General features: G+C 49.6%; 1 protein-coding gene across 3 annotated transcripts in view; it reads right to left on the bottom strand.

Annotated features, from left to right (window-relative positions):
- The window catches only part of PHF20 (PHD finger protein 20), a 1,063,788-nt gene extending 1,051,535 nt beyond the window's left edge, over window positions 1-12,253 (bottom strand). For 2 of the 3 annotated variants that reach the window (XM_085619024.1, XM_085619022.1), the window contains exon 1: window positions 12,016-12,253. The gene's annotated coding sequence lies outside the window, so the exon portion shown is untranslated. The remainder of the gene's footprint in view (window positions 1-12,015) is intronic. The other variant, XM_085619023.1, reaches the window with a different exon arrangement.
- Window positions 12,254-25,191: the final 12,938 nt, after the last annotated feature.

The following is a 25,191-nucleotide window of genomic DNA, read 5'->3' on the forward strand; positions in this document are numbered from 1 at the left end:
CAGCGAGAAGCCCAGGCACCCGCTCAGCCCCTTTCGGTTTCCATTCCCAGCTCTGCTCTCGTTTCCTAGTCTAAGGTTGGATACAGGGCGGAGTTATACTGGCCGGCAGCGGGTGCCATCTTGAGAGTGGAGGTTGTCGCGGGGCAGTCTCGGGTTTCGGATAAGGAAGCATCCCTCAACGTAATGTGGAGTTGTGAAACACACGCGGCATTTCATTGCGGGGCGTAACCAGTCACGGTTTACCGGATCCGTACCGCGTGCGGATCGGTGTATCTGCTGGGAGTGATCAACTTCCCAAGCAATTAAAACGGTAAACGGCGCCCGGCAGGACTCCAGCTTGTACATGGCCAGTCAGTGCCAAACAGGACAGCAAAAGCACACCACCGCCTTTCTCCGAGGCAGAGCAGAAATGCCTCGGAGAAACGCAGCCTCCTTTTCGGATTTGGGGGCGTGTTTTGCTGTTGTCTCCTCCCTGAGACTTCTCGCAAAAAACACGCCCCCCGATCCGAAAAGGACGGGGCATAATCGGAGTGACTGGACCTCTTCTCCAGTGGCTGGCCAGCATTTAAGATGCCAGCCAATGGAGAACAGGAGAGAAGAGGGGCGGGTGCAAGCCCCTCTTCTTAAAGTCATTAAATCTCGCGAGCGAGACTGCGCAAGCGCAGCCATCGCTAGCAGAGACCTAAAAACTGTAGGAGAAGCCAATGGCGCCCTCTCTAGCGCTCTCTCTCTGCTTCTTAAAGCTTTTATTTTTCTTCTCGCGTTTATATGACACAAGATGAGCACACGAAAAAAGACAAAGAACTATCGTACTCCCAACACAAATCTGCCAACTCATAGTGCATTTCTATTAACTAGGTAGATTGTTTGGCAACCTCTCCAGCCTGACGACTCGTACATCCACAGCACACTGCATGACATATAATCAAATAGATTTAGAAGTACACTGTATCACACTCACAAACCAAATAAGGCTCTCGTTTGCCCTCAAAACTATTAGCAAAGTCATCTCTGGGCTCCCAAAAGTGCTACGATGCCTACCACAAGCAGACGGGGCATAATATACATACCAATTAAAATACCACCAATTAAGACAGGCATACTAGAAACCAGTATAATTGGAGCTCATCAGGTTGTCAGTAGTCATGTAAAATGTCAAAGGCACTGAAATCTGCTTTGCCAAAAGGAGAAACATGCTGAATAAAGATAGCACTTCCAAGTTCTAAATAAATTGAGGATGCTGTGGCATGTTGAGACCCAAGCCGGTGAGCTCTGCCATCTGAGGGATAACCACATTGTATGATGCCCAAACTTAATCTATACATTGCAAGCCTTTCAACTTTCCATAGTTGAATGCCACTCATATGTTTAACATTCAGGTATGGCTCATCCACCTTGGTTCTAGATCTTCAGATCAGTGCAATCGTCCTTTAGTTACTGCCTGAAGGCTGTGCGGTTATGCAAGTTCTGCTAGCCTGAAGTCTAAGAGCGAATCTTTTTTTATTTCAAGTCCGTATCCAAACTTTTGTGAAACCAGAATAATAGCTCTGCTTTCTATTTGTCTAAGCTTACCGATAATGTTTGGGTCACCTGAGGGATAACTTCACTCTCACAGAGCTATACCAATATCAAAGAGGGCTCTACCAGCCAATGTAGGAGTTGGTTAAAGGTCTCTTTGCTCTCAAACTCTGCAGCGCCTTTCCACTCACTTAAGCTCTTCTACATCTGGAAATCTCTCTGCTGCTTTAGCTCTCCACGTAGGTGAGACAGAAGGGACCACAGCATTCAACTGCAATTGCAGAACTGAATGACACATTCAAACTCGCACCTGGTACAGCTTCAGCAAACAAATGTAAAGGAACACCAATACTAGCGTTAAAGCCTCCTACCAGTCGCCCTTTCCTCAGGGCACACTCAACAGCGCTTTTCACCAATAAGTAGCAGCATTCTGATGTAGCGATCTAGATTTGTAAAGCATGTATTGTACCGTTTGCTTTCAACATTCAACACAAAACTAACTATTTCACTGGCAAAGACCACAGTATAGATAAGCCTTCCAGTTAGCTATCCAAAACTACTCCCTAATATCATAACATACCAAACAGTCAGCCAACACTACATATTACACCAACCTTAGCTGACATATCGAATCCAATTTGGAAAGGTCATAATAACTCACAACAGCACTTCTCAAGCAATGCATATTGTGTAGTCCTGTCCAGACATACTTAATATTCGCTCAACCAAAACTGAACAAGTTAGACCAACCAAATGATAACTAAATGTACTCAACATGGAATCAAAGCCATGTAGTTAACAACTGTTGCCACATGAACAACATACACTTCCCCCCCACGCCCCCCCCCCCCCCACTGCCAGATCTTTGAACCAAGCAAACACAAGGAGATGATGGACGGAGCGTTGAAACTTTTCAGACACTCACCCCCAGTCACAGATCTGGGTTGAATCCATCATCATTCTTTAGCTCACTTCGCCACCCTAGTTCAGACACAGCTATATGCAAATCAGTCTGGACCCTGTGCCTCATGGGAACAATCCAGCCCGAACTGGTAAGCCATATTTTCCCTGGACTGGAAACAAGCATCCTGGTACCGGTTTCGGGCTAACAGCCCTCATCAGCCAGGCTAGCTTGAATTCAGTGGCAAAGTGAGCAAAGATGTCTGAAACCCGAAACCGGTCCTAGGATGCTTGTTTCCAGTCCAGGGAGGACCTGGCATGGCAGTTCAGGCTGGACTGTTCCCATTGGGCACAGGGTCAAGACTGATTTGCATATGGCTGAGTCCAAACTGGAATGGCATGGTGAGCAAAGAAACGATTGATTTAGGCCCAGATCCCTGTATTGGGAGAATGTATGACATTGTTCTGCATTCTGTCCATCAATTGTTCTTTTTGCATATCTTTGAACCATTCATAATAAGTTAGCATAAAGATACTACCACACATCAAATGCACAACATATCCTAAAAGCTAATGCATATACTTTTGATGACAACCTGGTTAACAGGCTGCTCAGGCAAGGCAAAGGACGACAGCTAACCCCAATGGCACAAAATAAATAGCTTAATCCTATAGCCTACAAACCCATACACAAATGCACCAGCAAGTTTCCAAACCTATCGGACTAAAATGTATTTAACCTATTAACCAATAAGAACCATTTTAGTAACATTATGGGCAGAATATATTGGACAAAGCAATTGCCACTAACTACCAGCTACTGAAAATCCCCGGTTTGAAAAGGCACCCCGATGCCAAAAGGAATGTTGTACCCTTCAGATAGTAGAAGTGAACTAGCCAAAGGCAGATAAGATAATGAGAGCTCTAAAAAGAGCATATACTATACATTATTGTACTAAAGCAAAACATGATGGATCCACACAGATTGCATAGAACAGTGGTGCTTAACCTTACAACCTGTGTACCCCCACTTAATCTTTACGGAAACAAGCATTCTAACTACACAAATTAAATATTTCATTTAATCCACAAACTATTTTTATTTAAACTGCAACATTTTACTTTTAGTAGGAAGGTTGGAGCTTTTCTAAATTTTCAATTTAAGCCCCCCATCGCCCATACTGTTTTCCGTTTGATGTACTTGCACAGCTCCCACTAATCAATCTGAGGATACCCAATTAATTTTTAGCCTCCTATTTTTAAATTGCTGCACATTTACAGAACGTTTTTAAATTTTCGGTTTTACATTTTGCTTGTATATTGCTATCCACTTTAGAAATCTATTCATATTTTATTTTCCAAGCAGTCGCGAACCACCTGGGGTCCCCAGACCACATGTTAAGAACCCCTGGCATAGAAGTCTTAGAGTGCCATCCCGGCCATACACCCTTCAGCCCACTTTTAATTTTACCCAGACCAGCCCTTCACTTTATACTGCAAAATTAACAGCCAGCTTTGAGGAGTTAGAGTATAGCGTAAATTGGAGGTCTAAAAGTCCTGGAAATACAAGACTGTACGAGATTCAATGGAGGGCAGGAGTATGTTGAAGGGAGTCCGAGAGAAGAGAGTGGAGAATTTTGACACCTTTACTGAAAGGAAATGTGGGAGGACTTTCCAAGGGGACAAGAAGAGTGCAGCTTTAGCACAACAAGGAGAGACTGGTCACCTGGGATGGAAAATGATAGGGGTGTAAGGAAGTATTCTCCAACCATCCTGCCACTCAGTCACCCCCAGTTGCATCTTGTTTTTCCTCCGCTTGCATAGTCCAAGGAGTGTCAGACTGATCTCATGACAGACTGACCGTGATTGAGTGAATGGAATGCTTCAACCATATTTTAGACAGGACCTGCTATCATGGTTTTATCTAACGAATTAAGAGATTGAGAAAGGGTAGGAGGATGGATGAATCTGTGTGTAATGGACTCCCAGCTGTTAAAATTCAAAGTCTTCTCATAGAAGCCAGAACAGATGCCTTACTTTCTGGTCTTCCCTAAAAAGGCCGCTCACAACTTTGGCAAAAAACAAGCTTCATGCGGGTGGTACGGTGGGGTAGTCTGTGAGAGGGTTAAAAAAAAAGTGTATGTGGGGTAAAGGAAGCAGCTTGGGGTAGATACTGCAGTTGAGGAGGTGTAGGGCCTGAGGAAGGGCTGAGATAGGATGTTTAAAGTGTATTCGAAAGCAACTGCTAGTTGCTAGCCTTAAAAACACAGAAGAAGTGAGCACCTTCTCCACTAAAGGCAGTGAAGTATTGGGAGTTCTGCTGTCTAGACATCATACTAAAAAATATATATATATATATATATATATATATATATATATATATATATATATATATATATATATGACTTCATGTGTCCCCAAGTATACTTTTGAAATTGACTGCAGAATAGAATACTTTGTTTCTGGTCAATCACTACTCAATTCATAGTCAGGCACTATAAAAGTTAGTAAAAAGAGAACCAATAAAAACTAGTGAAAAGCAATATCCTAATCCTGGTATTCGACACCAGGATTGGGCGAGGAGGGCGTTTGACTTTGTGACCATCAACTTGGGGCGAGTGTTTCTGCTGCCATGAAGAGCTCTGAACGGATTTGCACAGTCCTGCTCGAACCTGGCCAAAGGCACCCACTGCACGGATTTGCACAACCCTGCTTCACTTGGTCAAAGGCCCCTGCTGTGATTAGCCACTGCATAAATTCCAGTTGCGGACTACAGGTCCCACAATTCCCTGCACCACCCCACCTGAGGCATGTTTCCTCTGAATGATATTAGGCATGCTGCAGTCCCGTCCATTGGGGGCAGAGTTTGACTTGGAGACCATTGACATGGGTTTAGTCTGTTCTTGCTGCCAGGAAAAGCTCTGCACATATTTGCACAGCCCTGCTCCAACCTGGCCAAAAGGCACACACTTCACGGCTACCTTATCGGAGTATGGACTAATAAGGCACTCATTGGGACGAATTAATTTGTGCTCTTTCAGTAAGTTCCCCATTTACCTGACGGGTATCTTTTCATATTGTCTATTAGCATCTGTTTAGTTTGTATATAGCTTACACCTCCGTTGACCCCTTCATCGCTGGTGTTTTGTACACTTGCTTTAAAGTGATTTAGTTACATCCCATCCAACTATGGGATAGCGCAAGATGTGGTGCATGGTACCGCTACACAACCTAAAAATACAACCACTGTTGGCAATTGCACATTGATAGACTGATAGAGGAAGTGGAGTCCCTCACTGGCCAAGACACGCTGTCTCAAGTACAATTAGGGTCTCCCTTTCGAACAACGCAGATGAAAATCCCAAGACAGCAGCTATCCAAGAAGCTAACGCAACTGCTGGGTCGACTAATAAGTGCATTTGTCTGACCCCCATACATAGATATTTTGATTATGCCAAAGCCAATGATTAACCCTCAAATCAAACATCTTCTGCTTTAGTCACAATGCCTTGAGCGACAAGAATGATGTTGCACACTCTCAGGCAATACGGTGCAATAATAATTTTCTTTCCCTTACTCAACTGACACTGCCCCAAACTCAGCAACACCCTAGTGCAGGTTCTCACTCAGTATATGCCGTCTGTAGCAGCTGACGAACCACTTCATCTAGTCCAACAGACGGCTTAAATAAGAAAGGAGGCGGGGGCTTAAAAAACTATGGTAGCGCAACTCTAGCTCTGACAAAGATTGATGGAAGATAAAAGGAGCGCTACGGGTTGCGAAACTTGCATCTCACGCTGCCTAGGGAAACAGTTTTTAAGTGGAAGCTGTAAAACTTCCAAGGCTGGTAAACTTCCTCACCCAAAAGATTACAGATCTAGGTCTAAATATCCAGAGCAAGCTAATATGGCGGGCACGGGACCCCACCAAGCTGTAACCACCTGCATATGTCCTGTGTATTTTCCAACTGAACACAAGGAAGACTTAGTCAAATAAAGAATAGCCAAGTATTTTCAAAACATGTTACTTGCAAGCAGGGCTCTCTAATTTCACGAATCAGCTCCATTTTCATGGTTAATGTCCCTAAATCTAACCAAACTCAATATAAGGAAGGTGAAGACTCTTTAATAAATAAATCCATCCACTGGATTTGGAAGGAGAGAGGTAGTCGCTCCATTATTAGCATATATTCTTTGTGCCCTCAGGAGTCCTCAAATGGATTCAAATTACGATACTATTGAGCTGATCCTTCTCTCTAAGGATTTAGTGGAGAACTTGGTGGCTTTCGACCTGCAGACACCCACCGTGTCTAACACAAATAGTACTTTTAAATATAGGCTCTATGAGCCGTGCCAATCTAAGGATGGGGGCATTCTCTCTTACTCGTGGCGAATTTACCGATGAGGGTAACTGATTGACAGGCTGCTATAAATCCCTCCTTGTTAGAGAACCCACTGTCGCTGGGCTCATCTGATCAGGGCACAGCTGATTGCTTTCCAACTCCCTGTACCCACCCTTCGGATAATCCTTCTTTAGCTGGAAGCATCCCAATTCCTTACATTAGGGCCCCATTACTCCTGGTAATGTGTTAGAAGAACGAGATCTTGAAAACATGGGGTTCCTTCTCTCTGCCTCCAGACCTCAGGGTTTTACTGATGCAAATGACATTTGTTTGTTACAGAAAGCTGGTCCCTTGATCCGAGCCAGATTACATGAATTTCTTTATGCCAGCTAGACGTGGTCCTGTAGGTAGACCAGTCAGTGGTTTAATAACTTTGATCCGGTTCAATCTGGACTTAAAAATAAAACAGCTTTGTATAGATTTCCTTGACATTCTGGCTGTTCAAATCATGATGGACCACTTCCGTACCACTGAGATTTATAATGTTTGGGTCAGGGGAGGGCTTAGATCACCAACCATGGCAATCCTTGAAGACTCCCTGGGGAAACAGGGTGGCGAATTATTTATAATACTCGCAGGGGACTTCAATTACACCCTAGAACAACTAAGACAGGAATGATGATAGCCAGAAGGTAGAAGAGGACGCGATCTGGGGTATTCTTTCTACACCTTGATTTACCCCCTGATATCCAAGACGACCGAGTCGGCTCTTCAGCTAAAATCTTTATCCCTAGAATTTGGGGTGAGCTCTTTGAACAAAAGATCTAAATACGACAAAGGGGGGGGGGTTGTACTTTTGACAATTTATCACACTCTAGTTGCATTGAATATGTTCTAACTGATCTTCACCTGTGCCTGCATTTCAAAAATATGATTGTTGAGCCCAGTGTCAAAAGTGGCCATAATTCCCTATGCTGGCAGGCAAAAAGACACCCATTCCTTTATTTACGGACAATACTCAACTCATTACTAAAACACCTAGTGACCTTCAGCATTTGGTATTTCGTTTTGAGGAAATGTGCATGGCCCATTGTCTTGGGATTAATTGTGCAAAAAGCAAGTTATTTTCGTCAGTCCTCAATAAACAAAAAACAATCAAGGGAAGACTTGATCTTGGGGGCACGTTACTAGAAAGGGTAAATGTCTTCACCTATCTGGGCATTAACTTTATCTCCAACTCTAGTTTGGAAGCTGCAAATTGATTTAGTGACTAAAGTATAAGCATACTGCTGGTGCCATAATCAACTACGCTAGATCCTCTTTTACTAAACCCCTTGCTCCAGTTTTACAAATTTATGAAGCAAAATCAGTTAACTCTGTTGTATGACTCCCGAGTTGTGGGGATTTGCTAACCTTCTCCCGCTCATAAATGCAGAGAACAAGTTTGAGGAACCTGACCCGCCGCCCTGCTAGCACTCCATTGGTACTACTAACGCTCGCTCTAGGAAGGATAACAGTTGCCAACAAAGCCAAACTTTGCCCTTTGTTGTTTTGACAAAGGTACTGGTCTCAACCTGAATTGGCAAAGTAAAGATCAGCCCTACAGGATATCCTAGAGGCCGATACATTCAATAAAATCTTCTGGCTTTGACCAGTCAAAATGTTATTAATAACTTTTGATCACCAGTCCCTACGGGTAAATCCATCTTCAGCAACAGGGTACTCCTCTTTATCAAAAAAATACTATTGCTTTGGGTCAGGCAAACAAACTGAGGCTCACTCAGCCGCTAGTCTTTCCTTAACTGGGAAATGTTTAGGTTTTAGAAAGCAAACGCTACCTTGGGCCTCATTTGGATGCCATCACCATTCCCTTAGTCTATACTTTCAATTTAGGGTCGACGTCCTCCCCCCCCGCACCCCCCCCCGCTCCCCCCCCAGGAAATTTACCACAATTGAATCAGTTGGCCATTTATTTTTTGCCTATCCAGGCTACACTTTAGCACAGTCAAAATGTATTAAGCCACTTTGTAGGTTAGTGGGTACTCGTAGCAGCTGGTCAGCACTTAGGGTCCTTAGGTTAGACTCCAAACTCACATATGCTTGTGCTACTGTGAAATTCTTGGGGTGGATTTGGGTGCTCAGAGCCAGGGCTCTTAGCGCATCCTAATTTACTAATCCATGCTCACAAATAATGAGATCAAATTAAGGTGGGTTATCCTACCTCCCTTCTCCTACACATCTATATGAATTGTGTTCCCATGGGCATATGGAGACGCAGGTTTGTTTCATCATGTTATAATGCTTCCATGTATGTTGTGATGCTTTGACTCATACTCGAATGCACATGCTTTAATCCGGCTAACCGTTCTTTATGAGTTTTAAAATATTGGTGTAGGCATTAGGTGGAGTCGATTGCCCCGACGAAACCTTCATTCAATCAAACCTGTGTACAATTTCACTAGTATATAGGGATGCGGTTTTAACTTTTATTATATTTTGACGCTTTTGTGTATGCTGCAATGCCTAGGCTCTCATACCTGAATGCTACTATATTTCTGCATTGATGTATTTGCATTCATTTTGTATGATTACTTAATTGTCTAACAAAGCTTATTTCAAGCAGCAGTGAAAACTTGGAGTTCTGCAGTCTCGACATCACACTAAAGAAACATCTAGTTCAAGTGTCCAAGTATACTTTTTAAATTGACTGCAGAATAGAATACTTTGTTAGTCAATCACCACTGAATTGATAGCCAGGCACTATTAAGAGTTCAGTAAAAAAGAGGACCAACAAAATCTAGCCAAACGCAATATCCTAAACCTGGTACTAGGTTCAATAATCACTTTTATACAGAAAGGCAAGTGTGATGGGGGGGAAAAAAAGGAAGCGGATACATGGAGAGAAAAAAAAAATACCACCTCTGCAATAAAAAAATTTATTAAAAAAAAAAACCTTGACAGTAGCAGTCGCTAAGTTTAAGAGGTGGTGTGCTGACAACCATAGACATGCAAATCCGAAAAGGAGAAACACACACACAGCTCCTTCAATCTCAGACCTATATTTGACATTTCAAACAACTGCTCCTACCTAGTCCACAATGTACCCATTACTACTCCCACTGCCATAGCCCAGATAGTCTGCTATTGTACATAGCAGAGTATGCTGTAGTTGGAATGGAGTCAGGACAGTTATCAAGAGGTGCAGAGTTGCAGTTCGATATCCATGTCAGTTGGCAGAGTTGTGACAGTTTATTGCTGCTGTTGGTAAGCAATGATGTTGTGCCTCTTGGGTGAGGTTGCATGTTCTTAAGATAAGGTGCGTCACTAATGAAACATGTGTATCCATGCGAATCAGCTGTTCCAAGTTCGTATACATGATTCAATAAGGTAAAGCCTGTACTACTAAGGCAGGCACTCTAATGAAATGCAAGGATTTGCGACCTCAGGTTGCATTACTAACAATGGTTCCAGTATAAAAATGTACACACAAGCAACACTTACCAATTTAAGGCTATTTATAATGCTGCCACAATGTTTCCTATATTACATGCAAACAAATACATAACTATGCAATTAGGATTCGCGATTGTTGCTTTCAAAACAAAAAAATATGCAAAGAAATGCTGTTTTTTTTTTTTTAACTGGTGCAGCTTTAAAAGCGATTTCTCCAAGGCATAATTTATTAAAATGGGTTTAATTAACGTAAATAACTAAAACAAAGATCAATAATCGAGAAGCAGTGTAAAACCATTATGGGGAACATAACCAGTAACATGAAAATAAATTTATTAACACCTGAAACCTTTAAAAAAAAAAAAAAGAAAAGTCTCAAAAGTGCACCTCCATGTACATGTGATGGCATTAGTGCAGATTTACGACTATCGGGAATTCGCAAGAGTGTATAGAAGTAGGCCTGTACACCGTACTCACAGCAAGTGTACAGATTCAAGTTTTAATCAGCAAATATAAACAAGCATATGTGTGCATGCTGAACGTCCCCCCCCCCCAGAGCATTCTATCACCACCACCACCCCCCCCCCCCCCCCCAACATATTTTGTAGAAGTCTGCGGCCGGAGTAAATTTCCGACCTCTCCCAGGATGAGATTGGAGAGGAGTTGGTGATTTAATGAGGTGTGTGTGTGTCAGACTGGCTTCCAGGCTGTAAGCATTTAGATTTTCATAAAGGGGTAACACACAGAGCCTTCGTAAAATCCAAACTCTCGTATAATGTGCCCTAACATAATCAAAGGGATTATCAGAATTCCACAATGACGAAATCGCGGTTTACCCCAACGGGAAGGAAGCACATCATTTATAAAAATGTTTACACATGTGCCGATAATACCGAAATGCTTGCCCAAATGGACTATACATTTGCCATTGGGCATGTTGTATGCAAAAAAAGGAGAGTGAACTGTAACCAGAGATTTTAATGTTATAACGAGATGCGGTATATCTTGTGCAAGCCAGCTGTTACAGTCCCAGGTGCGTAGGAGTATGCATGGAGAAATACCGGTCACTGCACAGTATTCCTACTCCTCGTGAACCTTGAAGAATAACAGCCCAAACAGTCCATCCCTTTCAAAGCACGAAAACAGTATCCCAAACAACCACTCAAATTAGTGTATACCGTGCTCAGTATTACAGACAATCTTGTGAAATCATCAAGATGGTAATTTTGGACAGGGTTAGCAAAACACATAAACGCGTAACACATCGCCTTGGAGTAGAACCAGGCTAGTTCTCAATGGCAAGGACGACCCAAGACCCAAAACGCACGTTGTTTCACCTTAGGGACCAAATTCATTTTAAAGCTAGAAGATTATGTCACGTGTATTTGAGTTCCAACTAATACATAGGGAATACTAGATCTGAAGTCTGCGGGATACACAACAATTACAACAAATAGGGTACCATGCTATACTATAGAGAGATTTTTTTTTTTTTAAACGGATTATACAATGGCAGCACTTGCACGGAAATGCGTAGTTCTTAGATAAGTGGCGCAGGCCATGAAGCGGGTGCTTGGAGAAAGCGGGACAGAAACAGCACCTTGCAGACAGAGAGGTTGGCCTGTTCCCTATGCTCACAGAAGCGGCGACGCCAGCACAAGGCAAGCCAGCTCCGGAGATGAAGACAACTCGTGACAAAGGTGAGAAGCAGGTGGCTATCGGCAGCGGATCACGCCAAAGAACCAAGTGCGTGGCTGATAGTCCCGTCCGCGTGAGTCTGCCTTAGTGACGAACCTACTTACCAGCGATAATCTCTTCCTCACCAGCCACTGCGGTCTTCTAGATGCCCTCAAGCGTGGGCCCTGACTGACACGGACATACGAGATCACTTGGCGGTGTTCACGCAGGTCTCCCCCAAAGCACAGTCAACCACTAGTAAAGAGTCAGCATCTCTGCACCCCCTTCGCTGGGGCCGGCCCACTGACGGAAGGCGGGGAAGTGCAGCAGCTAACTGCTGTTCCGAGGGCACGTGCAGGCTCTGAGGCCCGATAGCCAATGAATAAATGACAACCGTTACCCCAGCCAACTAAACGTTGCAGTGTAGTATCTTGTGTGCAACAGCTAATAAACAAGTACTGAAAATTTCCCAAGCCAATCGCGAAAACCATGCAGCACCATAGCCAATCAAAAAAAAGAAAACGTCTTAACCAATCCTGATGCAATATTAACTCTGACCAATCACACGTCAGTACAGGATTTCCCGCTGTTAGAGAACATGTTTTTGCACACGTGATTGGATGTGTAGTGGTTTAGGTGTCAGACGCTGATCGCTTAATAGTTGTAAGAAGTCGGTGGAAGGGAAAGCAGGAGTCGACGGATTTCTTTGTTAAATAAAGGACATTTTAGAGACATTCAGGGCGAGTCCTCATCTTATATGGGAAGAAGAATTTTATGGCGTCATTTAAACGGTCTTTACTTTAGTACGTTATATTGACGAGCAAATGTATCTGAATATGAAAGGCTGACAGTAGCCGCTGTTTCCCGGTATCAACATGAAAATAGAGAGCAGGCAGAGCTCCAAAATACGTGTTGATATAGTGAGGTAAGGTTTGTTTTCAGTTGCAACAACCGGGAACTCATTTGTGTAAAGCGAGAAATGAATGAGGAATACATGTAGAGCGGCGTTCGTTTAGCTGGCTATACACACTTTAATGACCTAAAAAATGACGTTTTTACAAAGACGCAACATGGTTACTCCAACTAGAAAGGAAATGCCATGGAAATCGTTTTTGCTCGTGGAAATACTGAAACTAACGTACGTGGTTAGAGAAGAGAAGGTAGCAAGGCTTCGCTTGCGGTACAGTTTAAAACAATAATTGCCAATACATTTGAGAACTATATGTGAATATTTGTGACCATCAATACGGAAGAATGTAATTGACACCAAAGAAAATACATGATGGCTTGGTATTCATTTATTTTTGACATTTAAAAAACTCAGAACGTTTATTTTGGGCTCTTAAAAGACGCAGAGCTTGTTGGCAGGTGGCCCCTTTAGAGAGTGAGCCTTTCAATGTTACTTGATTTATATATCTGGATGCAATGACAGAAGCAACAAAATACCAGTCGGGGGGGCACTCTTATGCCAAGCACAGATTTTTAGGTTACGTGTTTTTAAGCCACGCCCTTAATTACATTTGGTACTCCCCTGTGAGAGGACCACCCCAGTTTTTTTTAATCTCATCTAAAGCCCTGTAAACAACGATTGCTATTGCTCTATAATGAAGGGTCAATTAACCTTCCAGCTGGGTTCCAGAAAATAGTGTATCAGCACAACTTAGTATGCCAGCATGCTTCCATTATGTGCTATGCCTTTTTCTCAAAGATTCCAGGATATCTACAATAATGCCATGTTGCTGCTCAGTACGTAAACGTGTTCCCCGTTAAGGGTGTCTTTAAACATTCCTGGTACTACTCAATTCACAAGCAGTGTTGTTAATGAACGTTATTATATATGTTATAGAAATCCAATACAGCATTATAAGTACATTTGTTTTACACCATTTAAATCAATTTCACTGAAAACCCAGCCTGGTGTTTGGAGAGTAAAAAAATAAAGCATGGCCACAGCCTATTACTATTGTATCATTTTACAGCAACCAAACGTAATCTGTTCTGTTTCCAATCTTTATTTCGGCCATTTGGCCATAAAAGATACACAATAAACATGTACAATCACAGATAAATCATTTCATAAAAAGATAAAACCATTGGAATGCATGTGCTAAAAATGCTATACAAACTATACATAAAAAAAAAAATTTTTAAGAGGGACCCAACGCCTTTAAAATACGGTTACGCGTATGCCAAACATTGGTAAGAAATTTTGTTAATGCGAAGACAGTTGGGCCAGAGACATCAGATTTTAAAATCCTGTACATTGGTGCATATTCCCTGCAGCCCATATTCCTTATCAGCGGGAGGAGCCAGTATTTTCTTGCTACCTTATAGGCTGGGCAGAAGAAAGCCACATGCAAGTCAGTTTCCTCCGTAGCATCACAAACCGGACACTGCTTTGTGGTGGGAGCCGATGACCAGGTGCTTGTAAAAGACCGGAAAGGCAGTGTGCCGTATCTCCATTGGAGAAACAGCTTTCGGGCCAGTACAGGGGAAATAGGATCCAGTACCTTCTCAAACCTATAGAGATCCTTGCTTTGCAGAAACACGGAGGATAAGGACCCTTCTGCCTGGGTAGCTTGGGCCCTGGCTAATTTGTGTTCGTGGTATACATTAGCCAGGGACTTTTTGGAGATATTTGGTGCGGCATTCGCCGGCTCAGTCCATAAATCAGGGAGCCCTAATTCCATGCAAGTGGCTAGGATGTTTTTGACCCAAGGGATATTAAGCACTTTTGGGTGATTCAGAAGTTCGACCAGTTCCGCCCGATATTCTGCAAGATCATTGCTACTCCACAGCCTGCGCCAGAAGGCTATGGGTCTCAGGCTTATTTCATCAGCTAACGGTCGTAAACCCAATTCAAGCCTCAGGGGGAGGAGCGGGGTGCTGGGCGGGAGTGCGGCTATCTGTCTTATAAACTTGTTTTCCGTTAGTGACAGACTCCGGCAAGATGTGTGACCCCATAGTTCCGCCCCATACATTATCGCTCCCCTAGCCTGGGCCTTATATATCTGGATTAGTGCCCCCAGTGGACGGTATGATGAACCAGTCATCATCCGGGCGATGCCCCCAGTGGTTTGTATGAGTTTGAGGTTAGCCCTACTCTGATGAGATCCCCAAGTCATGGTTTCGTTGAGAGTCACACCAAGGTATTCAAAGGTGGCTACTCTCTCGAGCCGTACAGCTCCCAATTGCGGATTTGGCCGCAATTTTTGGCTCGGATTCAAAACCATGAATTTGGTTTTTGCCGCATTAATTTCCAGCCCCCTATCAGTACAGAAGGCCACGAAGGAATCAAGAATCCTCTGTATACCCATAGGGGTTTTGGATAGCAGCAGGGTGTCGTCCGCAAACATAATTGCGGGCACCCTGCTGCCATTTAATTTAGGGGCGTCGGTATAGTCAGTGGCATTCAGATGGGCGATTACCCCGTTGACGAAGAGGCAAAACAGGGTCGGTGCCAACACACAACCCTGTCTTACCCCCCGGCCAACGGGGAATCTATCGGCCAGTTCCCCCGACCTCCCGCACCTCACTCGGGCGTAATTATTGTGGTGCAGCCTCTGTAAGATCAACAGGATGTCCGGGGGAACGCCCATCTCTGCCAGGACGCTCCAAAGTTTCCCCCTGGGCACCAAGTCGAAGGCGGCCCGTAAGTCCACAAAGATTGTGTACAGACTACCGCCCTCGAATTTTACTGTCCTCCAATAGATTAGGTTCAATCTGAAAACCTGGTCCACTGTGGATACCCCCTTCCTAAATCCCGCCTGATAGGGACTAAGGGCGCCCACCTCCTCCATCCAGTCCTGGAGCCTATTCAGCAAAACCCTACCAAACAGTTTCTGTGCCACGTCTATTAAACTGATTGGTCTGTAGTTGGCTGGGAGGAGAGGCGAGCCCTTTTTAAAGATGGGGACCACCTCTGCCCCCAGCCAAGTACTAGGGATTTCCATGCCACCAAGAACTCCATTGAAAAGGGCGGCAAGGTAAGGGGCCCAAACAGTGGGCTCCTGTTTAAACATATCCCCTGGTAATCCATCCAGTCCCGGTGCCTTTCCAGAAGCCAGTCCTGAGATGGCAGCGGTGACCTCGCCCAGCGTTATTGGCTCCCCTTCAAAGTCCGGCCAGCCCACCTCAACAACAGCAGGAGATTCTCCCGGCTCAGAACTGTATAGGGTCTGGAAATGAGCCTGCCACACCCCTGGGGCAATGTTAGGCTCTAGTGCCGATTGTAAATTCCCCGACCCCCCGTTCACTATCCTCCAAAACAGGCGTTGGTTTTGGGTCGCTAGGGCCTTGGTGAGTTCTTCCCACTGATTTTCCTCCCATTCTGCCTTAGCGTGGGCAATGAGTTTCTTGTAAGCTCGCCTGCTTTGTTTAAGGCTATCCCCCCCTAAACCCTCCTTGATTAGTCTAAGGAGTTCTGTTTTTGCCCTTCTGCATACTAGGTTATACCATGATGTTTTGCCTTGCCGCCCCCCTTTTGGTTTTCGTGAACTACAGGTGAAATGAGGTGCCGCAGCTTTTATGAGGTCCTCATGAGCCTTGTACAATTTGCCCTGGGAGTCTTTGTTGTTTGCCTCGGTGTCCAAGCTCCCCACAGTTTCCAAGATGGGAGTTATCCCATCATAGAGAATGGGGAGTTTATTCTTGCTTGTAACCAAGTGCTCCCACCTGATTCTTCTCCTGCTGTTGTCAAGGAGGAGCGCAGGGTTGTTCCCTTCCGCGTTAGTCACGAGAGCTTGGGGGCCAGGGTGGACAAGGTCAAGCTCAAGTGCATTGTGGTCACTATCGGTCCTTTCCATCACCCTGAAATCCTGGATTGTCGGCCACTTCACTATTTGGGCCAAGACATAATCCAGCCGGGACTCTCTTCCGAGTCTGTTGTAGGTGGTTTTACTGGGTATGTCGGATTTCATTCGCCCATTGCAAGCTCTGATTCCGAACTTTAGGGTGAGGGCTGTAATTTGTAGTGCTAGTGGGGTCCAAGCCTTCGGAGGTGGAGCTTCCACTAGAGGCACTGCCCATCTGGCCTCTTCTTCCGATGATAACCCGTCCAGAAGGCCAGGGAGTGGCTCAAAATGAGAATTAAAATCCCCTCCCACTACATAGAATGAATCACTCGGTAGGTCAGATATAAAGTTGGAGAGTTCATCTATGGTCGGTGATTCCTTTGCAATTCCCATTGGCCTAGAATAAATGTTAATAAACACAAGTTTAGCTTGGTTGGGCCATGATAATGAAACCACAAGGATATCTTCAGAGTTAGCCGACAACCGCGTTGCCACACAACCCAGATGAGATGCGACCCAGGTCGTAAGCCCTCCTGACGGACGACCTTTGCCTTCCCACCTCGCTGGAATGAAGAATGACATATAGCCTTGGTGACCATAGTCCTCTCTGGCCCAGGTTTCCTGGAACATACATACGTCTCCAGTCTCGATATAATTTGCCCAGTCCGGATCACCCAGTTTATTAACCAGTCCAGCAACATTCCAGCAAATTAGCCTCAAATGTTCAGGGGTGTTAGTTGCCGTGCCAGAGGGGTTAGAAGAGATGGTTCCAGACTCTACTGCAATCGGGAATTCTGACGCATTACCAACAGTAGGGGCCGATGGTTCGGAAAGTCCACTGGAGCCGTTCTCCACAAGTGTTGGCTCATTCAATATTCCAGAGGCATTGTCAACATTGTGGGCAGATAGATCAGAAAGTCTGCTGGTGCCATCATCCAGGAACACTGGATCGTTCAGTGGACCAAGAGTTTTACCAACAATCGGGGTGGATGGCTTGGAAAGTCTGCAGGAGCCGCAATCTCGGGTCATTGGCGTGTGAGCGGAAAGTCAATCAACCCCATCCAAACCATTCAAACAATTGAAACGGTTGAAATAAAAATAGGGTGTGTCTGGCAATTGGAGATTTGGGCGTTGTACATAGTCCTTGTGTCTGCGTCTATGTTCCACCCTTATCCACTCATCATGCGGTGGAGCATGGTGCATGCGGATAGGGGGGAAAAAGAAGGATACTGGAAGGGTCTGAATAGTGGAATCCAGTGATCTATTTATTCCTTCATAGATATGCAGAACAGTGCCCGGATCTTTAAAAGTTACCAAGATGCAATCCCCTATTATTGTTTTTCTGGTCTTCCCTAACCAAGGGACCCTTCTAACCATAATAATCTCATTATTAAAATGAGATGGTAGGGGTCGGTTCCAATTTAGCCATTTAATGACCTTTTTCTTTAGGGATTGGTAGTCTTCATTTTCCCCTGATCTTAAATGGGGGGCACCTGCTAGGACCACCGTTAGACTATTAGCTTCTGGCGGCAGATCTGGTCTCCGTGGTCTTGGGGCTTGCCGGCCCGGGGAGAGTAGAGGGGCGCAGCCGGCTTCTTGGTGGCCGCCATTAATCCCTGTCTGGGAACTTTGAGGGGCAGAGTCTATTGGATGTGAAGGCCTATTGGTTGAGTTACTGCGCGGTGCCTGGACTGAAATAGCCATTAATGGCTGCAGGGGGGGGGCAGTAGGCACGCTCTGAGGGGGGACTTTATTGGCACCCTGTGGGGCTCCTAATTTAGGAGGGTTTCCTGCGGGGAGATGAGGTCCCATATTTTTGGATTGCTTACTAACTAAGGTGTTCAAGGTAGTAAGAGATGTCTCTAGTAGAGTGAGTCTAATCTCCACTTTTTTCAGGCTATCGCTAATGGGCTGCAGGAGGGAACGAAGTAAGAATTCTATACTCCCTATAGATGTGAGAGGGGGATTTATATTAGATGTATTGGCCACTGGGTCGTTATTAGTAACAGCTATATTGGAGCTGGGGGCCTTGGAGGGAAGAACAATAGGCACAGTCTCGTTGTCCTTCCCAGATTGTAGTGCGTTTATATGTTTTTTGCCAAAATCTAGATGGAATAGTTTGGCTTTCCCCCTCCCCCCCCCCCCATTGACTTCCTACTACGTTTGCTTGGTGGAGGCCTATGCAGCTCCACCACAACACTTTGTTTTGGCTTACTTTTCTTAGTTGCATGCAAAGGGGGAGTTTGGGTTACCAAATTAACGGGGGTAACACAGGTCGTGGAAGGAGTTGTGTCTATGGACTTTCCAGAGACCAACCCAGGGGAACTAGGAATTTCCCGAAGTAAGAGGGGGAAGTCCTCAAGAGTCGGAGGATTTAAGCTATTGGGGGGCGTACCTTCCTCTTGGGAAATAGGATACGGGATGATCTCTGTCAAGGGTCTGCTCTTCATGGATTCAATGGAGCGCCGCCGCTCCGCCCTGCGTCTCTCCAGAGAATTTTCTTTGCCTGCGTCTCCCTTGACAGATTTGAAGTAGTTGTCCAGTGTCCCTGTGTTGCTGCCCCCCTCCCTTAATGGAGTTTCACGTGGTCCTGGCGAGGGCATCACCTTAATCAGATTTGGAAGTAAAAAGTAAGGGATATGGCCCAGCCCGGCCTCCTTTGGCCCCTGACGGCCACAGACGGTCCCGCCCTTGTCCCGGGCTTCTCCCGGCGCCCTCCCGCGCGCTCCCGCGCAGCTGTGCACTCAAGCCGGAAATATGCTGGCAGGGGAGGAAGAGGCGGGGCGGTCAGGGAGAGCGGGCCAGCTGGGACGGCCTGAGCAACCCGGGACTCCTGGGAGACTGAGTCCGGGTTGCAGCTCGCAGCCCTGTCGCACACTCACCGCCCAGCAGGAAGCAGCCTGGATTGTCCTCCTCCTGCGACGCGGGACCCGCGGAGCGGGTACCGCTAGCTGTTAGCAGAGGTCCGTAGGGAAGCAGAGGAACTGGCGTCCTTCAGGGTCCCAGAGCCAACGAGAATCACCAGAGTTTTTAAGGCGGGTTGGGCTGGGCGGGGCGGTCAGGGAGAGCGGGCCAGCTGGGACGGCCTGAGCAACCCGGGACTCCTGGGAGACTGAGTCCGGGTTGCAGCTCGCAGCCCTGTCGCACACTCACCGCCCAGCAGGAAGCAGCCTGGATTGTCCTCCTCCTGCGACGCGGGACCCGCGGAGCGGGTACCGCTAGCTGTTAGCAGAGGTCCGTAGGGAAGCAGAGGAACTGGCGTCCTTCAGGGTCCCAGAGCCAACGAGAATCACCAGAGTTTTTAAGGCGGGTTGGGCTGGGCGGGGCGGTCAGGGAGAGCGGGCCAGCTGGGACGGCCTGAGCAACCCGGGACTCCTGGGAGACTGAGTCCGGGTTGCAGCTCGCAGCCCTGTCGCACACTCACCGCCCAGCAGGAAGCAGCCTGGATTGTCCTCCTCCTGCGACGCGGGACCCGCGGAGCGGGTACCGCTAGCTGTTAGCAGAGGTCCGTAGGGAAGCAGAGGAACTGGCGTCCTTCAGGGTCCCAGAGCCAACGAGAATCACCAGAGTTTTTAAGGCGGGTTGGGCTGGGCGGGGCGGTCAGGTAGAGCGGGCCAGCTGGGACGGCCTGAGCAACCCGGGACTCCTGGGAGACTGAGTCCGGGTTGCAGCTCGCAGCCCTGTCGCACACTCACCGCCCAGCAGGAAGCAGCCTGGATTGTCCTCCTCCTGCGACGCGGGACCCGCGGAGCGGGTACCGCTAGCTGTTAGCAGAGGTCCGTAGGGAAGCAGAGGAACTGGCGTCCTTCAGGGTCCCAGAGCCAACGAGAATCACCAGAGTTTTTAAGGCGGGTTGGGCTGGGCGGGGCGGTCAGGGAGAGCGGGCTAGCTGGGACGGCCTGAGCAACCCGGGACTCCTGGGAGACTGAGTCCGGGTTGCAGCTCGCAGCCCTGTCGCACACTTACCGCCCAGCAGGAAGCAGCCTGGATTGTCCTCCTCCTGCGACGCGGGACCCGCGGAGCGGGTACCGCTAGCTGTTAGCAGAGGTCCGTAGGGAAGCAGAGGAACTGGCGTCCTTCAGGGTCCCAGAGCCAACGAGAATCACCAGAGTTTTTAAGGCGGGTTGGGCTGGGCGGGGCGGTCAGGGAGAGTGGGCCAGCTGGGACGGCCTGAGCAACCCGGGACTCCTGGGAGACTGAGTCCGGGTTGCAGCTCGCAGCCCTGTCGCACACTCACCGCCCAGCAGGAAGCAGCCTGGATTGTCCTCCTCCTGCGACGCGGGACCCGCGGAGCGGGTACCGCTAGCTGTTAGCAGAGGTCCGTAGGGAAGCAGAGGAACTGGCGTCCTTCAGGGTCCCAGAGCCAACGAGAATCACCAGAGTTTTTAAGGCGGGTTGGGCTGGGCGGGGCGGTCAGGGAGAGCGGGCCAGCTGGGACGGCCTGAGCAACCCGGAACTCCTGGGAGACTGAGTCCGGGTTGCAGCTCGCAGCCCTGTCGCACACTCACCGCCCAGCAGGAAGCAGCCTGGATTGTCCTCCTCCTGCGACGCGGGACCCGCGGAGCGGGTACCGCTAGCTGTTAGCAGAGGTCCGTAGGGAAGCAGAGGAACTGGCGTCCTTCAGGGTCCCAGAGCCAACGAGAATCACCAGAGTTTTTAAGGCGGGTTGGGCTGGGCGGGGCGGTCAGGTAGAGCGGGCCAGCTGGGACGGCCTGAGCAACCCGGGACTCCTGGGAGACTGAGTCCGGGTTGCAGCTCGCAGCCCTGTCGCACACTCACCGCCCAGCAGGAAGCAGCCTGGATTGTCCTCCTCCTGCGACGCGGGACCCGCGGAGCGGGTACCGCTAGCTGTTAGCAGAGGTCCGTAGGGAAGCAGAGGAACTGGCGTCCTTCAGGGTCCCAGAGCCAACGAGAATCACCAGAGTTTTTAAGGCGGGTTGGGCTGGGCGGGGCGGTCAGGGAGAGCGGGCTAGCTGGGACGGCCTGAGCAACCCGGGACTCCTGGGAGACTGAGTCCGGGTTGCAGCTCGCAGCCCTGTCGCACACTTACCGCCCAGCAGGAAGCAGCCTGGATTGTCCTCCTCCTGCGACGCGGGACCCGCGGAGCGGGTACCGCTAGCTGTTAGCAGAGGTCCGTAGGGAAGCAGAGGAACTGGCGTCCTTCAGGGTCCCAGAGCCAACGAGAATCACCAGAGTTTTTAAGGCGGGTTGGGCTGGGCGGGGCGGTCAGGGAGAGCGGGCCAGCTGGGACGGCCTGAGCAACCCGGGACTCCTGGGAGACTGAGTCCGGGTTGCAGCTCGCAGCCCTGTCGCACACTCACCGCCCAGCAGGAAGCAGCCTGGATTGTCCTCCTCCTGCGACGCGGGACCCGCGGAGCGGGTACCGCTAGCTGTTAGCAGAGGTCCGTAGGGAAGCAGAGGAACTGGCGTCCTTCAGGGTCCCAGAGCCAACGAGAATCACCAGAGTTTTTAAGGCGGGTTGGGCTGGGCGGGGCGGTCAGGGAGAGCGGGCCAGCTGGGACGGCCTGAGCAACCCGGGACTCCTGGGAGACTGAGTCCGGGTTGCAGCTCGCAGCCCTGTCGCACACTCACCGCCCAGCAGGAAGCAGCCTGGATTGTCCTCCTCCTGCGACGCGGGACCCGCGGAGCGGGTACCGCTAGCTGTTAGCAGAGGTCCGTAGGGAAGCAGAGGAACTGGCGTCCTTCAGGGTCCCAGAGCCAACGAGAATCACCAGAGTTTTTAAGGCGGGTTGGGCTGGGCGGGGCGGTCAGGGAGAGCGGGCCAGCTGGGACGGCCTGAGCAACCCGGGACTCCTGGGAGACTGAGTCCGGGTTGCAGCTCGCAGCCCTGTCGCACACTCACCGCCCAGCAGGAAGCAGCCTGGATTGTCCTCCTCCTGCGACGCGGGACCCGCGGAGCGGGTACCGCTAGCTGTTAGCAGAGGTCCGTAGGGAAGCAGAGGAACTGGCGTCCTTCAGGGTCCCAGAGCCAACGAGAATCACCAGAGTTTTTAAGGCGGGTTGGGCTGGGCGGGGCGGTCAGGGAGAGCGGGCCAGCTGGGACGGCCTGAGCAACCCGGGACTCCTGGGAGACTGAGTCCGGGTTGCAGCTCGCAGCCCTGTCGCACACTCACCGCCCAGCAGGAAGCAGCCTGGATTGTCCTCCTCCTGCGACGCGGGACCCGCGGAGCGGGTACCGCTAGCTGTTAGCAGAGGTCCGTAGGGAAGCAGAGGAACTGGCGTCCTTCAGGGTCCCAGAGCCAACGAGAATCACCAGAGTTTTTAAGGCGGGTTGGGCTGGGCGGGGCGGTCAGGGAGAGCGGGCCAGCTGGGACGGCCTGAGCAACCCGGGACTCCTGGGAGACTGAGTCCGGGTTGCAGCTCGCAGCCCTGTCGCACACTCACCGCCCAGCAGGAAGCAGCCTGGATTGTCCTCCTCCTGCGACGCGGGACCCGCGGAGCGGGTACCGCTAGCTGTTAGCAGAGGTCCGTAGGGAAGCAGAGGAACTGGCGTCCTTCAGGGTCCCAGAGCCAACGAGAATCACCAGAGTTTTTAAGGCGGGTTGGGCTGGGCGGGGCGGTCAGGTAGAGCGGGCCAGCTGGGACGGCCTGAGCAACCCGGGACTCCTGGGAGACTGAGTCCGGGTTGCAGCTCGCAGCCCTGTCGCACACTCACCGCCCAGCAGGAAGCAGCCTGGATTGTCCTCCTCCTGCGACGCGGGACCCGCGGAGCGGGTACCGCTAGCTGTTAGCAGAGGTCCGTAGGGAAGCAGAGGAACTGGCGTCCTTCAGGGTCCCAGAGCCAACGAGAATCACCAGAGTTTTTAAGGCGGGTTGGGCTGGGCGGGGCGGTCAGGGAGAGCGGGCTAGCTGGGACGGCCTGAGCAACCCGGGACTCCTGGGAGACTGAGTCCGGGTTGCAGCTCGCAGCCCTGTCGCACACTTACCGCCCAGCAGGAAGCAGCCTGGATTGTCCTCCTCCTGCGACGCGGGACCCGCGGAGCGGGTACCGCTAGCTGTTAGCAGAGGTCCGTAGGGAAGCAGAGGAACTGGCGTCCTTCAGGGTCCCAGAGCCAACGAGAATCACCAGAGTTTTTAAGGCGGGTTGGGCTGGGCGGGGCGGTCAGGGAGAGTGGGCCAGCTGGGACGGCCTGAGCAACCCGGGACTCCTGGGAGACTGAGTCCGGGTTGCAGCTCGCAGCCCTGTCGCACACTCACCGCCCAGCAGGAAGCAGCCTGGATTGTCCTCCTCCTGCGACGCGGGACCCGCGGAGCGGGTACCGCTAGCTGTTAGCAGAGGTCCGTAGGGAAGCAGAGGAACTGGCGTCCTTCAGGGTCCCAGAGCCAACGAGAATCACCAGAGTTTTTAAGGCGGGTTGGGCTGGGCGGGGCGGTCAGGGAGAGCGGGCCAGCTGGGACGGCCTGAGCAACCCGGAACTCCTGGGAGACTGAGTCCGGGTTGCAGCTCGCAGCCCTGTCGCACACTCACCGCCCAGCAGGAAGCAGCCTGGATTGTCCTCCTCCTGCGACGCGGGACCCGCGGAGCGGGTACCGCTAGCTGTTAGCAGAGGTCCGTAGGGAAGCAGAGGAACTGGCGTCCTTCAGGGTCCCAGAGCCAACGAGAATCACCAGAGTTTTTAAGGCGGGTTGGGCTGGGCGGGGCGGTCAGGTAGAGCGGGCCAGCTGGGACGGCCTGAGCAACCCGGGACTCCTGGGAGACTGAGTCCGGGTTGCAGCTCGCAGCCCTGTCGCACACTCACCGCCCAGCAGGAAGCAGCCTGGATTGTCCTCCTCCTGCGACGCGGGACCCGCGGAGCGGGTACCGCTAGCTGTTAGCAGAGGTCCGTAGGGAAGCAGAGGAACTGGCGTCCTTCAGGGTCCCAGAGCCAACGAGAATCACCAGAGTTTTTAAGGCGGGTTGGGCTGGGCGGGGCGGTCAGGGAGAGCGGGCTAGCTGGGACGGCCTGAGCAACCCGGGACTCCTGGGAGACTGAGTCCGGGTTGCAGCTCGCAGCCCTGTCGCACACTTACCGCCCAGCAGGAAGCAGCCTGGATTGTCCTCCTCCTGCGACGCGGGACCCGCGGAGCGGGTACCGCTAGCTGTTAGCAGAGGTCCGTAGGGAAGCAGAGGAACTGGCGTCCTTCAGGGTCCCAGAGCCAACGAGAATCACCAGAGTTTTTAAGGCGGGTTGGGCTGGGCGGGGCGGTCAGGGAGAGCGGGCCAGCTGGGACGGCCTGAGCAACCCGGGACTCCTGGGAGACTGAGTCCGGGTTGCAGCTCGCAGCCCTGTCGCACACTCACCGCCCAGCAGGAAGCAGCCTGGATTGTCCTCCTCCTGCGACGCGGGACCCGCGGAGCGGGTACCGCTAGCTGTTAGCAGAGGTCCGTAGGGAAGCAGAGGAACTGGCGTCCTTCAGGGTCCCAGAGCCAACGAGAATCACCAGAGTTTTTAAGGCGGGTTGGGCTGGGCGGGGCGGTCAGGGAGAGCGGGCCAGCTGGGACGGCCT

Source organism: Triturus cristatus, chromosome 7 (genome assembly GCF_964204655.1).
Source record: "Triturus cristatus chromosome 7, aTriCri1.1, whole genome shotgun sequence".
NCBI lineage: Eukaryota > Metazoa > Chordata > Amphibia > Caudata > Salamandridae > Triturus > Triturus cristatus.